General features: G+C 38.1%; 1 protein-coding gene across 1 annotated transcript in view; it reads left to right on the forward strand.

Moving 5' to 3' along the window:
• The first annotated feature begins 874 nt into the window (after positions 1-874).
• The window catches only part of CLOCK (clock circadian regulator), a 128,599-nt gene continuing 115,202 nt past the window's right edge, over positions 875-14,271 (forward strand). Inside the window, exons 1-2 of the mRNA XM_006752468.3 lie at positions 875-1,570; positions 2,828-2,906. The gene's annotated coding sequence lies outside the window, so the exon portion shown is untranslated. The remainder of the gene's footprint in view (positions 1,571-2,827; positions 2,907-14,271) is intronic.

Raw genomic sequence — 14,271 nt, forward strand, 5'->3', positions numbered from 1 at the left:
GGAGTCCTGCTGCAGCCACGTGGACTGAGTGAATAGTTTTCCAAAGGAAATTATCAGAATAGGGAATGAATGCTGAACAAAAATGTCTACGAAAATCCCTTCTGCTCTTATAATGGAGTAGCTTAACAAATCCTTCTTTTCCCACTCTTGACAGAAAAATCCTCAGTTCCTCAATTTTGATATTCTTTTTCTCTGAGCATTCAGCAAGAATTTTATTATTTTTTAAAGATTTTATTTGTCAGAGAGAGAGAGTGCACACAAGCGGGGGGGGGGGGCAGGAGGCAGAAGCAGGTTCCCCGCTGAGCAAGGAGCCCCACGTGGGACTCAATCCCAGGACCCTGGGATCATGACCTGAGCCGAAGGCAGACGGTTAACTGAGCCATCCAGGCGTCCCCAGCAAGAATTTTAAATGCTTACTGAGGTGAATGTTACCTCGAAGGGAACAATTTATAGCCCAAACGGTTGTTTATTTTTTTGAAACAAGATGGCTTCTATTTTAAATCCAAAGGACATTCATTAAAACTACTAGGAATTAGGACTGTAGAGACCTCTGTTCCAATCATTTACAACTACTGAAACGTGCTTTCCCATGGGGATCAAGTGTATTTTAAGCATCAAGGAAGTAATTTCCCCTAACGTAAGAAGTATTCACACATTTTTCTATCAAGGGAAGCCGAGCAAATCAGGTCCTGGTGTATCCCCATTGCTTCATCCCCCATCTTCCACTACACTGTCACCAAGCCTTTAACCCCAGGTGAAAAACTCCAAATGAACACATCCTGACCCCCTTTTGCCTCCCTCCTCCAGCCCGGGGCGCATATCCGGTCTCCGCAGGCCCACCCAACCAATAAGAAGCGACTGGAGCCGTGCTCCTTCCAGAGAGAAGGAAAAGATGTCTCGGGACGTCCATCCACCTTCGCAAAAAACCTCTCCCAGCCCCAAGAGAGAAAACACGAGTGATGCCGCTAGATAATGAAAAAAGCCTTCCGCCTGCCAACACCCGGAAAATCTTCCCTGGCGTGCTGGCAAAGCGATTTGCTTTTCAAAGGAGAGAGGGTCCCCTTTCGGGCCCCCGGATGCCTCACCCGGCAAGAAGGTCTCCCTTCTCCTCCTCGCTCCCCGCAATGGGCGAAAGCCAAAGCCGCCCGGACCTAACGCCAACGCTACCCCGACCGACCGTACCCTCCACCCGACCAGGCCCCACCTCCCCGGCTTTCCAGTAAGGAGTACGGGGAAGGGGCGCCGGGGAGATCCTGGTTTCCCTCCGCGGATGGCGCAGACGCACGGCCCAAGGGAGCCGGAGTCTCCTCGGCGCCCGGGATCCCCTCCGCGACTCCGTGCTGCCTAACGGGGCAAGTCGCATGCGCACCGGCTTGCGCCGGGGAAAGGGAGAGTGAGGGGAGGGGCAAATTCAGAGCGCCGGCCGTCGGAGCCAGCGGGGGTCACTGACGACGCATGCGCCAGCAGCGAGCGCAATCACAGACTAGGCTTGCGGCTACCGGCTTAAAAAGGAAACCCCCGAGAGCGAGAGCGCGAAGGAAATCTGGCCGCCGACGCGTGCGCGCTCCCGGTGAGTGGCGCCCCACCGGGTGGGCCCGGGGCTTGAAGTCTGCCGGTAGGCTTGCCTCGGCGGCGCATGCGTGCTCCCGGTGCCGGTGGAGGAGGGGAAGGGAAGGGAGGGGGAGCAGCGGGCGGCAGTAGCGGTGAATTTTTTTGGAAGTGGGTGGGGGGGCGCCACTCACAGCCCCAGGTGCTGCTTGTGCTGGGAGCCGCGGTGTCTCCTGGACGCTCCGGGTTAGTGGTTCCGAGTCACCGCAGCCAGACTCCAGGGTGGGGGAGGGAAGAAGCCGGAGCCGCAGCAAGCCACACGGTGAGGGCGCGGGGAAGGGGAGGGAACGAGGGGCGGTGTGTGTGTGGGGCCGGGGGGCGGCGGCCGAGGGAGGGGAAGGCGGGAGCTGAAGCCCAAGTTTTGCCTATCGTCCTAGTGTGCCTTTTCCCGGGAGTTGGGGTGGAGTCGCGCCCTTGTTGAGGGGCCCTCCGGGGCTCCTGGGGTTACCTGCGGGGCAGGGGCGGGATTGGGGTGCACGGAGGGGCCGGTGGCCGAAGCGCGCCTCCGGGCTGGGGCCATTCCCGCGGCCGGGAAAGCCAGAGACGCGGTGCCGAGAGGGCTTTCGCTGGGGACCCGCTAGGCCTTGTGACCCACTTTATTCCTGTCACAACTCGGGCACGTTTGGAGCGGCGCCCAATGGGGCGCCGGGGCGGCCAGCTCCTCCGGGGAACCCCCACCCTCCCGGCGCCCGGCCCGCGCGCCGCGTTCCGCAGTCCGAGCGGCGGCCGCCGCCCGTGGGCTGGTTCCGTTAGTGGTCGTGGTTCCGGGGCTCGGTTCCCGGGGAACGCGCCGCTCCGCGCGCCCAGCTCGGGCGACTGCGCGGGTTCGAGGGCTCGCGGCGCTGCGCCGGGTCTTCTTTCTGGCGACCCGCGCCTCCCCGCTCCCTGTCACCACCGCGGCTGGCTGTTCTAGATCCCTTTCCGCCCGCGAAGCTGGAGTCTGTCCTGGCGCTCTGGCCCCTGGTGTGTAATTTCCAACACGTAGCGCCGCAGAGCCTATGTTCTTCGAAGTGTTTTCGTTGATGTAGAAGTCGTCCTGTTGGTAATAGTCAGCAGGATCCTGAAAGATAAATGCCTCGGCCTCTGACCTGGCGGATGAAAGATCGAATCAGGTGGTCGTTTTCTTGCTATTAGGATGCCACGCTATAGGGCTTCAAGGCTTACTAGCCTTAAAAAAAAAAAAAAACCAACCAAACCAAAACAATATTTTCTTTTACAGTGAAAGAAAAGCACAAGAAGAAAGTTTTACAGTCACTGTTGATATGACTATTATGCTGATCCCCCAAATCAAAAAAAAGGTAATTTCACTTGAAGATTGCATTCTAATTTGTAGCTTTTATTTTTGGTGATAAGAGAGTTGTGGTATGTTTGCCCCTTCACCTGCTTCAAAAGCAAACGTTCTGAAAAGGATATAATTTAGCTAGTGAGTTGCTTTCTTGAAAGTTATCCCCTGGGACACCTCAAATCTGATTTGTTTTAAAATCTTGTTGGTGGAAGGAAACTAACTAGGTATTACGTATTTGAATGAACAGAATGTCATTAAAGGTTAGCCAGAAGAAGACAGATGAAAGTTGTGGTAGAGCTACTCATGATCAGCTATGAGAAAAAGAATGAGGAAGCTTTTTGTGCACTGGCATGAAAAGATCTCCAAAATATGTTATAAAGAGGAAAAAAAAAAAAAACCCAAGGTGTAGGACAATGTGAATAATGTGCTACTTTATGTGTTAAGAAAGATGTTGGGGAGGAATAAGAATATGAACTTGTGTTTTCTCTTCAATTATAAAGAAACTGGGAGGATACTGGGGAAGTAATAACAGTGGGAGAGAGGGAGAAGTAGTAGCCTGATGAAGGGAGGTGGGAAATGAGATGTTCACTGTCTATGTCTTTGTATTAAAAATTTTTTGTGACTATGTTACAGACTCAAACTGATTAAACAAAAATCCTTCTCTACAAAGTAATTTGCTATGTGGGTTTTGTCTGTCTGCCTGTCTCTGTTCCATTACTTGGGATTTGGGCCATTTTCGGTATGATTTATCTTAATGTTTTTTAGAAAAATGAACTAACATTGAAAGAAAGTTTAAGATAGGCTGGGCTCTTTCTACTTTAATTTTTAAGATGCTGACATCACAGAGTAACTCATAAAGATGCTTAGTTGTATTTTGCTTTGCTAAAATATATAATGGCATTATTTACATTGGGCATTATGGCTGGATTATGCTGTTTTCAGATGCTAGTTTTGTGTCCCCTTTCTTTTTTTAGGAGTCATAGTTGTATAAAATTTTACTTTTTAACCACAAAGTTGTGGTAATTGGAGAATATGAACACCCCATTAAAGTGATGATAGACTTGATTGTCCAGGTAGTTTGCTTTTCAGACTGGGAAACTTTTTTCTCTTAAGGAAATCAGACATGCACCTCAATGAAATGTCAATTTGTAAATATAGTTCTTATGAAAAATTAAAATAAAACTGAGAAGCAGTGTTCTATTGGTGCAATAAATAAAAACTTTATGATTTATGGATGGCTGTAAAAATTGTATTAAGATTTCTTTTTTCTGCTAGTGTAACCTTTTTAATTAGGTTAAAATTGAAAAAGGGCTTTGTTAGAGTGGATATAATTTTGAGGGGAGGGTACTGAAACTCCCTCTGGTGGCTAATATTGTATAATCAAAGTATTGAATGTTGAGTAGTGGGTGACAGTTGCTATGGGCATTTTTGTTATGTTACCAATATTCCTTTTTATTTTGTAGGATAGGATAATTGCATTATTTCTGTTTGATCTGTAGGTCTATAGTAGCCAAGTTTCTGCAAAATGACATTTTTCATTTGAATTCCATTGGGTTTATTAATCCTTTTTGAAAAAAATAGAATCCCATTTTAGCATTTTAATACGATTTTTAAAATTACGGAAGTAAATTGATGCTCATGAAAGATGAAAACAATAAAATATGTATATAAATGAAAACCTCCTTTCCACACTTAAACTTTTATTTCACATCCCTCCCCAGAGATAACTGCTGTTAACACTGTTGTTTAACTTTCTAGATCTTTTTCTGTGCATTTACAAACAGACTTTTTAATATTGAAAATTGAATTGTCTCTTCTGTCAGTTTGCCTCTACTATGGGCTCTGTTACTACTCACGGGACAGGAAAACAACTTGGAGTATGTCAGCAAATTTAACATAGGGTATACTCCTTAGAACATACTCATCTTTTCACTTGTTAGGGGCCAGTCAGCTTGGGGTACATTTACAATTTTCAGTTAGATCGTACTGGTGTGAGATTTATCTGGTTATAGAATGTATTCAGGTGAAAGAGTTGGATTCCTTGGGTTTTATAGGACTCTTTAGAGTCCCCATTCTAGGGTTTTCTTTGGGTTTTGACCTGGTCTTGCAGACCGCTAGAAACTCCCTAGATTACATCAACCTCTCCAGATCCTCTGAAGGCTGACTCTGTCCTTAACTAAGAGATGCTGATTGTCTTAGATGAAATCTAGCCTTTGAAGGGGAAAGGAAGAGAAAAGGCCCTTTTGTCTGGTTTGTGCTTGCTTGACAGCAGACAAGGAGTATGCACACCTTCACCCACCTCCTCTCTCCCCCTGCAAGAGAACACTACCTTTCTAATAATTCTTTTCAGGTGATAGAATGTGCAGAAAGTTCAGAGAATCAATCAAGATTAAATCTTTACTATTTAGTCTTTACTAAGTTATGTGAGATACATAGAAAGATGCAGTACGACTGACCCTGCTTTCTATGGGTCTGAAATCTAGTGTAGTTAAAAGAGCACGTATGTAATGATTTTAACACAGGGTAGGAAATGATAGATTCCAGGAGAAAAACATATATAAGGTTTATAAGGGTGAGACTGTTTCCAGCTTTTTATTTTTACAGGCATGGCGTTTGGAGGAAGAGTTTATATCTCAACCTTTTAAATAGTTAAGAAAGGATAGAACAAATTTAGAAAGCTCAAATCTTAGCTTTTAAGGAGTAAGTAAAGAGTTAAGTTGTATCATTATAGCAGACATTTATAAGACTAACTGATAGTTGCTTTTTTTGTTTGTTTTTAGAACAGTCTACAGGAAAGAGCCATTTGATGTTTAATTTGATAATTATAATACAACCTGTCTTAGATTTCAGGATTGTTAGAAATATTAGGAAATTTAATTTTCTCAGTTAACTCTTATCTGTCATCTAGTATGTCAGGCAGTGTTAGTATTAAGAGTAAATTGCTTCTTGTTTCCTTTTCTCAAAGTACATATTTAATGTACCCTCTCACCCACTTTTTACTTCTAGTGCTATGTCAATTAAAATGTTTGCTGCAAATATTTTAAACTATGAAAGCAAACAACATTGTAAAAAATTGAAGTTCCATATTACAGAAAAATTACCTTTTATTGTTTTGTGTCTGTTTCCTTCCAGTTCTTTGCAGATGCATAAATTTTTTTATGTGTCGTTTCTTATAGACACTGTACTAATAAAGATTGCATTTTCCATTTACCAAGTCTAAAATTCTAGACGGAGTTGTATGAATTTACTTAAAGAATAAAATGTCAGAGCAATTTATTTCCAACTAATTAACTATAATTATTATGGCATATTTATAGGTTGCTTTACAACCACTTGTTAGTCATTTATATAGCTCTGTTAGTGTAACTTCTGTGAATTAGGATTCCTGTTTTTCTCCATGTTTTTGGTTGTGCAAACTTTAAAGTACCTAAACTCATCCTCTTTAGTGTCGACTCTTTTTGTTACCTGTCTTAGGTGTGTATTTCACAAAGATGTAATTCTGGTTATTATTTTAAGTCTTAGAAATCAGCAAAAAGAAATCACTTTTAAAAAAATAAATTTTTGTGACTTGCTTTTGACTTATATTGCTTAGGATGTGACTTACATTTATTTTTCAGAAGTATTTTAATTTCTACAATTATGAGGTCAAATAGACAGAAATTCCCATCTTTTTTCAGAGTTCACATTTAATCAGGTACTTTAATTTTTAATTCTCACCCAAAATAGTGGAAAACAAGAATACAGGTTGGTTCATGTTAAGAGGTTTTGTATTTAAAAACAAAACAAAATAAACCACAAATGGGGGCTTTACTAGTAAGGGTTAAGTCATATCTCTAGTTAAGAATTTGTTATTTGTATTAAAATACGGCTTTAATGTAAATAATGTCTTTGTCTTTTTCTTAATCTCTTTCCCCAGTTATAAAAATAGCACATCCCTAACGTAGAAAATTTGGGAGACACGAAAAAGCATGACTTAAAATTTTAACATATCACTGGAAATCCCACTACAAAGAGGTGCCATTGTTAACCTGGAATATCTTCTTCCTGCATTTTGTTTAGCCATTATATAAATATATATGTACTTAAAGACATATGATATTTACAAAATGGGCTCATAATGCATCTACTGTAGTACAAATTATTCTGTTCACTTAACAATGAATCCTGAACATTTTTATGTCAGTATTTTTCTACAACATGATTATTTTTAATGGGTGTGGAGTACTCTCATCTATGTGTGGTAATTTACTAACTGATCTTTTTTAGTTGGGCACTTAGTCAGTTTTTAAAATGGTGTCACTTTTGAATTAGAATTTAAGTAGTCATGTGGATTTAAGTATGTCACGTGTAAATGGGACTCTACAAAAATCAGGAATAGCAAGCTTTCTTTACTTCTATTTTCTAATAATAAAAATGAGATTTTTTTTTTCTCCTTTAAAAAAAAAATATTTCAGTAGATTGATACTGAATTTGTATTAGTATCCAGATTAAACCGAACTTTTGTGCTTTTTGTTGAAAAAATATACAATAAGAATATAATTATCTAATAATGATCCATAATAGTGAATCCAAGATTTTTATAATGTTTATTTCTGAAGTATGTTTTACTTTGAATTGTATTAAACTAACTTTGCATTTCATGAGCATAAATCATTTGGATAACAATTTTCTTCTGGATAACAAGCCTTCTAAGTAGGGTGGGGATCTATGAAGCAGTCCATACACACGATTAAAATGAAGTTCAACAGAGAGGTTTTTTTTGTTTGCTCCAAAACACTTCCTTAAAAGGAAAATGTAAATACTAAGAAAGACTCCTTCATCACCCAAAAAATTGACATTAGCTTTATATACGATTTCTGTGACATTTTATTCTACTCCTAGGTATCTGGATCTTCTAGTTTAAGTTGGGGAGAAAAACTAAGTTAAATTACTTTCAAGAGAAAATAGATAAGATCTTACAGACAGTTCAATGCAGTAGTTTTAGTGTGCCTTCTATTGTCTATTTTTGGAAGTTTCTCAGGTTTAATGAATATACTTTAGATAGTGACTGCTTTTTTACTTTTTTCTGTTGTGAAAAGTAGGAAGTTTTTAGATGGTATTGTCTCAGTGACGTGACCAGATGGTTAAAATATCTGGTTTTATTTATTTATTTATTTATTTATTTATTCATTCATTCATTCATTCATTCATTCATTCTAAATAAAGCTTATTTATGGCCTGAAACTTAATAACAAAGAAAGCATACTACTTTAACAAGATCTTAATTACTAACATTGATAGCATGGTGTAGTGATTAAGAGTGCAAGGTTCTAGAGCTAGCTTGCTTGGCATTCAAATCCTGGCTTTACTGCTAGGTGGTTGTATGACCTTGGACAAATATTACTTCAATTTCTCATCTGTAAAAGGAAGATAATACTAGTTTATAATATGATGTGAGAGTTAAATGAGACAACACATGCAAATTACTTAGAACAAAGAGCATCCCATAGTGAAGTGGTCAATAAATGTTAGTTTTTCCTGGTTTTGTTATTTTCATAGTGTATACCAGATAGGACTCTTACCTTTTTTTTCCCTCCCAATTTAAATATATTTAAATAAGTTGCTTAGAGTTTTGTTTTTATATAGAGAGTTTGGGAATATTTGATCTTTTTATGTGACTTAGAGTAATAAAGTTACTAGAGCATGGTTCCAAGATGCATGGTGTTGTATATTTTTCTTTTGATGTCCTTTGCCAAGTTTTGATTCATGAAACTGGTAACTGGTTTTCTTCTGTGTTGAAACTTAAATTTTAGTTGAGGTAATATTAGAAAAAATTATTTAGGAAACAACCCACAAATTAAAATGAAAAATGTTAGGACTTAAATTTTATTTTACAAGTTTAACATATAGTACAATGGAAATATCAGATTTTTATTAGAAGCAAGAGAAGTCAGGGAACCATTAGTTAATGGGAAAACCTATTTCCAACTCTTACCTGATAATTTTTGTCTCCATCAGAGATGGTGATGATATGATGTATTTATAATTATAAAGGTGTAAAGGTTTCTTAGTTTCAAGATTAGAGTTCATTGTGTGAAATAAATTTATATCGTTTAACTTTTTAGGCTTGATCATGTTCTTTTTCTGTAAGTCTGGTACTTTCTTGGAGCTGATCATTAAAATTTGTAAACTGGTTTTTTTTTTCTTTTGAAAAGTGTTGTGGTTTTTATGAAAATGGGTCTTGCTCCTTAGAAAAGAATTAAAGTGCCAGAAACTACAAAGAAAATCTATGATGGAAAAAATCACCTAAAATCTCAGGGATGAGCCCAGTTAAATTTTTTTTTTTTCAGTATTTTCTGAGGCATTTGTGTGTGTGTGTGTGTATACCTGTTGCAATTTTATGGTAAGTGGGATATGTGCAGTTTTTTAAACTTTCATGTTTTCTGGATGTCTTTGTGAATACAGATTATATTTATTTTAATCAAGTGTTAGTCTTTTACTTTGAATATTTAGTTCATTTACTTTTTTACTGCTAAGTTTGCTGCTACCATCAACTTTGACTTCTTTGAATCATCTGCTTTCATTCCTTTTTATCCCTTCTGTTTTGCTTTCTTTGGAGTTATTTTTATTGTTTTTTTCCTCCTATTTGTTTGTGAGTTATATATTTTTTTCATTATATCTTTAGTGGTTATTCCAGAGATTATAACAAGTATACTTATAGTACAAATGACTACTTCTATCATTACCCAATAATGCAAGTTTCTTACATTTTAACTCCTCCAACCTTTTTGCATTATTATTGTTCTGTATTTTTTTGTACATATTTTAAACTGCATAAGGCATTACTAGTATTATTTTAGGCAGCCAATTTTTGTTAATATTTACGCTTTCTAGGTTTCTTCCTTCCTGTCTTTTTGTGTTTCTGCGATCGTTTTCCTTCTGTCTGAATAGCTTCCTTTAGTATATATTTTAATACTGGCAATACTACCTACTGACAGTGATTTTTTTTTTTTTTTCATTTTTATTTGAGACTGTCTTAATTTCACATTCTTTTTTGAAGAATATTTTTTACTGAATAAGTTGGTAGTTATTTTTTTTTTCTTTATTAAAAAAAAATGTTTTGTTGTCTTCTGGCTTTTTGTTGAAGTTGGCTGCCAGTCTTATTGAAGGTAATTATCACCTTATAGTCTGGCTGAGAATAATGTGTCTATTTATTTTCTTTGACTACTTTTTTTTTAAAGATTTTTATTTATTTATTTAACAGAGATAGAGAGCACAAGTAGGCAGAGCGGCAGACAGAGGGAGAGGGAGAAGCAGGCTCTCTACTGAGCAGGGAGCCCGATGCGGGGCTCGATCCCAGGACCCTGGGATCATGACCTGAGCTGAAGGCAGCCACTTAGCTGACTGAGCCACTCAGGCGCCCCTCTTTGACTACTTTTAAGACTTTCTCTTTTGTCTTAGTGTTTTAGCTGTTTGACTATAATGTGTTGAGGTGTGCTTTGTATAGTATTTTGTTTTATGTTCATAGAGCTTTTGGAATTAATAGTTTGATGCCTTTTAATTTGTGGATGTTCTGTTATTCCTCTTCAAATATTGCTTCTGTTTCCCTCTTTTCAGATTCTAATTTAGACATATTACAAGTCAATGATCATGTTCCACATATCTCTTAAATTTTTTCTCAGTATTTTACTTGGGTATCTTCTATTGACCCTTATTCCATTAGTAAAACTATTTTCTCTTTTGTTGAAACATATCTATTGTATTCTTAATTTTACGTTGTGATTTTGAGTGCTAGAGAATTAATCCTATTTTATAGATTTTTAATACTCCAATTCTCCTGAATATAAATCAGTTACTTAAATGCTTGTCTGTTCTAGTATTTGCATCTTCTACTGGTCTGCTTATATGGTTTGTTTTTCTGTTGGTTATTGGTCATGTTGTTGTATGTAGCTCTTCACATGCATGCTGAGTTTCTTTTTCTTTTATTTTAAAGATTTTATTTATTTATTTGACAGAGAGTTCGAGGGAGCACAGATAGGCAGAGCAGCAGGCAGAGGGAGAGGGAGAAGCAGGCTCTCTGCTAAGCAGGGAGCCCAACGCGGGGCTCGATCCCAGGACCCTGGGATCATGACCTGAGCTGAAGGCAGATGCTTAACCAACAGAGGCACCCAGGCGTCCCCCGATGCTAAGTTTCTGAAGGAACTTATCCATTTCATGTCTGTTGTAGAATTTATTGGTAAAGTTGTTTATAATCTTAGTATCCTTTAAATATCTATAGAATCTATAGTGAATTAAATATATAATCCATAGAGATTCAGTAGGACTTTAAATCTGTGTCTTCTTTTTCACTTGATCAGTCTAGCTAGAGATTTATTAATTTTATTAAGGTTCTCAAAGAATCTGCTTTTGGTTTAGCCAGTTTTCTCTATTTTGTTGTTGTTTATTTCCTACTTCTGCTCTGAACTTCATTACTTTCTTTCTTTAATTTTGGTTTTAGTCTGTTTTCTTTTTCTAGTTTCTTAGGGTACAAGCTGAGGTCATTGATTGCCTCTCCACCTCCCCCGTGCCCTGTGTGCTATAAACTTCCCTCTAAGTACTGCTTACAAAATTTTATGTATATATATTTTTCCATTTTCATTCAGCTCAAAATAGTCTCTAATTTGCTTTTTGGTGTCATCTTTGACCAATACATTATTTAGAAGTGTGTTAGTTTCTAGATATTTGAGGATTTTCCAGAGGTCTGTTATTTTTAAGGTAGTATCATTGTGATTAGAGAACATACTTTATATGACTTGGATCCTTTTAATTGAGATTTGTTTTATGGCCCAGAATATGGTCTATCTTGGTAAATGTTATATGTACATTTGAAAAAGAATATATATTCTGTTGTTATTGGCTGATGTTATGTAAATGTCAATTAGATCAAGTTGGTTGATTGTTTTTATAATCTTTTATTGAATACCAGACGTTGTGATTAAAAACAAAATAAAGTAAGCATTACTGAGTATGTTTTGCCAGACAGGGTCCCCTTTTTCTTCTAGGCAGGTAGAATGGGGAGCCAATCATCTTAATTTATATGGAGGCTAGATTGCTATTTTAGTAGTTTGATGATACTCTTCCTCTTATTTGCCTTATTTGTACAGTGTGGTCTTCCAGGACTTTCACTTCAAAGCCTGATGGTCTTTGTCCTCTTAGAAGTGCCAAAGGTGGGAAATTTCACTTTGCTGTTCAGAGTTTTTCAGTTTTTTCAGCTAACTATTTAGCCTTCTTACCCTACACAGTTTTAAAATTAAGCAGATGTCCTTGTGGAGAGAGTAGCCTTGATCTTGAAGTCCCTGCAGTCTTCCAGTTTTATTACTCCAGCCCGGTGTGAACACGAAAAGCTCTTTTGAGTTCTTGATTCTTTAGCATCAATGTTCTGCACAGGACAAGTCTGTTTTCAGCCTCCAGCCCATGCTCATAATCAGGAAATATACCCAGTGACAACTGCAGATCATCTAAACACTTTTAAAGATTCTTTCTTCTCTAGAATTTTAGACTGTCTTGTTCTCTCTCTTTCCACATCTTTCTGCAGAATAGGATTTTTGTAACTTATTTAGCTCTTCTAGTTGTTCTTGGCAAGAATATTAGCCTACTGTAAGCTATTCTATTTTACCTGGATGTGGACTTCTTATTTTTAAAGCTACACACAATACTTAATTTCCCTGAGCAATTTTGTGTTAAGTATTTTATTGTATATTAGGTAGTTGGATTTTAGTTTTTGACCTAGCTTACTTCTTAAAACTCGGATTTATTTATATGTGGTAAAGTTTACTCAATGTAAGTATACGTATTACTGAATTTTGACAGATGCGTTCTTGTATCCACCACCACAATCAAGATACCGAAAATTCCTGTCACCCTGAAAAATTCTCTCCCCACTGGCAACCACTAATCTGTTTTCTATTAACACACTCTTGCCTTTTCTGCAAACGTAATATAAAAGAAGTCATACTTTATGTTGTCTTCTGGGTCTGGCTTGCATTTAGCATAATGCTTTTGATACTTCTCTTGTCAGTAGTTTGTTTCTTTTATGGCTGAATACTATTTCATTGTATGGAATATGACATAATTTGTTTATAACTGTCAGTTGGTGGATGTTTGGATTGCTTCCAACTTTTGTCCTTGAACAAAACTGCTAAACATTTTTGGACATGGTTTTTCACCTGGGCAAACATCTAGGAATGGAATTGCTGGGTTGTATGTTTAACTTTACAAGATACCATCAGACTGTTTCCTCAAGTGGGAAACTTTATATCTTCCTCAGAAATAGGAGTTTCTGTTGCTCTACATTTTTGTCAACACTTGGTATTGTCACTGTTTTGAATTTTAGCCATTCTAGTGATTGTGTAATGGTATATCTCATTGTGGTTTCAATTTACATTTTTCTAATAGCTAATGATAGTGAGCATGTTTTCATGTGCTTATTGGTCATTGCTGTGTTTTCTTTTGTGAAATGTCTAGTCAAATCTTTTGCCCATTTAGAAAAATGGGTTGCTTATTGAAACATAAAAGGTTCTTTTTCTCTAGTATATTTTGATATGAAGTTCTTATCAGATGTTAGAATTGTGAAAGTTACCTCCCAACCTGTGCCTTCCTTTATTTTCTTGATGGTGCCTTTGAAAAGTTTTATTTATTTATTTATTTTTAAAATTTTTTAAAGATTTATTTATTTGACAGAGAGAGACACAGCGGGAGAGGGAACACAAGCAGGGGGAGTGGGAGAGGGATAAGCAGGCTTCCCACTGAGCAGGGAGCCCGATGTGGGGCTCGATCCAGGACCCTGGGATCATGACCTGAGCCAAAGGCACATGCTTAACGACTGAGCCACCCAGGTGCCCCTTTGAGAAGTTTTAAATTTTGATGAAATATAATTTATCAATTCTTTTATGCTTCAAATTTTATGTTCAAAGAAATACTTATCTACCTCAAAGATTTTTCTCATGTTTTCTTATAGAAGTTTTATAGTTTTAGCTTTTGTGTTTAAGTCTGATTCAAGTTATTTTTTTATAGTATGAAGAAAGGGTTGAGATTCTTTAAAAAAATTTCCCCCCCCACATAGGGAAGTTGTTCTAACACCATTTGTTGAGAAAAGATCATCCTTTTTCTGCTGAATTACCTTCCTGCTTTTGTCAAAAATCAACTAACCATTTTGTGTAGGTCTTTTTTTTTTTTTTTTTTAAAGATTTTATTTATTTATTTGAGAGAGAGAATGAGATAGAGACAGAGAGCATGAGAGAGGGGAGGGTCAGAGGGAGAAGCAGACTCCCCGCTGAGTGGGGAGCCCGATGCGGGACTCGATCCCGGGACTCCAGGATCATGACCTGAGCCGAAGGCAGTCGCTTAACCAACTGAGCCAC

Source organism: Leptonychotes weddellii, chromosome 2 (assembly GCF_054177405.1).
Source record: "Leptonychotes weddellii isolate Sample4059 chromosome 2, ASM5417740v2, whole genome shotgun sequence".
In the NCBI taxonomy this organism is placed as follows: Eukaryota; Metazoa; Chordata; class Mammalia; order Carnivora; family Phocidae; genus Leptonychotes; species Leptonychotes weddellii.